The 1,386-nt window shown below is 49.9% G+C and overlaps 1 pseudogene; it reads left to right on the top strand.

Annotated features, from left to right (window-relative positions):
- Positions 1–461: 461 nt before the first annotated feature.
- Positions 462–1,120, top strand: LOC118711839 (annotated as a pseudogene).
- Positions 1,121–1,386: the final 266 nt, after the last annotated feature.

Raw genomic sequence — 1,386 nt, 5'->3', positions numbered from 1 at the left:
AAAATGCTTAAAGAGAAGCCCACTTCATCTGGGTGGGGCCCAAAGGCCCAACAGGGAGCAAAGATGGAAGTGTCTGGGAAAATGAGCTCAGCTCAACACTTGAAAGTCAGGGGAGGGAGTGGCCGCCAGGCCGCACCCCAGACCCTTGCAGACCTGGCAATTCCTGCACCTCCAAACCCCAAGATCCTGGCTCTGGTTCTGAACCCAGGAGCTCTGAAGCACCACCGGGTGTGGAACCCGGCAAGCTGTAGGTGACCACACCTGTGAGGGTCTATGCCATCCTTGCACCAGCACCTGGGGAGAAAGCACTAGCAGTTCCCCTCCCCTTCATCCACGATTCTGGATTCTCTGCAGGGTCCCATTTTGGGATTACCATTGACTTCCAGGAAGGACGTGCCATGCGTTCCGCTCTGACCCCAGCTTGGACGTCCAGCTGTGTTTGCTGTAGTGACCCTTCGCCCATGACCCTAATGTACATGAAGCCCTTTGGGAATGGAGCGGAAGGGACGCCGAGCAGGCAGGGGAATGCGGGCTCCGAGGAGGAGCCGTCCCCAGAGGCGGCACATATGACAAGGGTCTTGTGAGAGCTCAGTCACACATGTTGGTACAGAGGAGGTCTGCGAATGAAGCCAAAGAGAAACTAAGAGAGACACCAGAAGGGACTTCCTTGATTAGAGATAGTGCATACCCAGACTACCTACTAACAATATATATATATGTGAGAACATCAGCTGGACCAATTAATCTGCGAATTGAATATCAAGATGGAAAATTCCGATTGGACTGTGTCACCTGTGTCAAGTCCAAGCTGAAGCAATTTGATAGTGTGGTTCACCTGATGAACTTCTATGTTGAGATGTGCGGGGACAGATAAGCTGGTAGGCATAGAAGGCTCCACTCCCGCCCTCCTTCCCCCCTCTCCCTCCTTGCGGGCTCTGTCCACCTGTATCTGGACAAACCGCTCTACACATCAGCACCACCACTGCAGCATCTCTGCAGATGCACCATCAACAATTGCACCCATGCCATCTGGGCACTGCCTTCACCAAGAAGACTGAAAGATTACTTGGGAGAATATAAATTCCAGGTATAAGTGTTTCTCTTTGTCTAAGCATGACTCATATAGAGTATTTCCGAATGCAGCCACATAAAAGAGAACCCAACCCTGAGTGACAGCTTGTGGATAACTACATATCTGGTATTCTAAGAACAGCTGAATCTCTCTAATCTCTGTGCCAAGAGGTAGCCAGGTCAAGTTCCCGCATATGTGTTCACCTGAGTAATGCATCCCTTCCAAGACCAGGACCAGCTGATCCTTTTAAATTAAAGCTAAACTAGCATTTTTTTTTTTTTAAATCAGAATTTCTGAGGTTCCTTTCTTTTTGG

This window comes from Pipistrellus kuhlii, unplaced genomic scaffold (assembly GCF_014108245.1).
Source record: "Pipistrellus kuhlii isolate mPipKuh1 unplaced genomic scaffold, mPipKuh1.p scaffold_m20_p_8, whole genome shotgun sequence".
Lineage (NCBI taxonomy): Eukaryota > Metazoa > Chordata > Mammalia > Chiroptera > Vespertilionidae > Pipistrellus > Pipistrellus kuhlii.
This window is presented reverse-complemented; position numbering and strand designations above follow the sequence as displayed.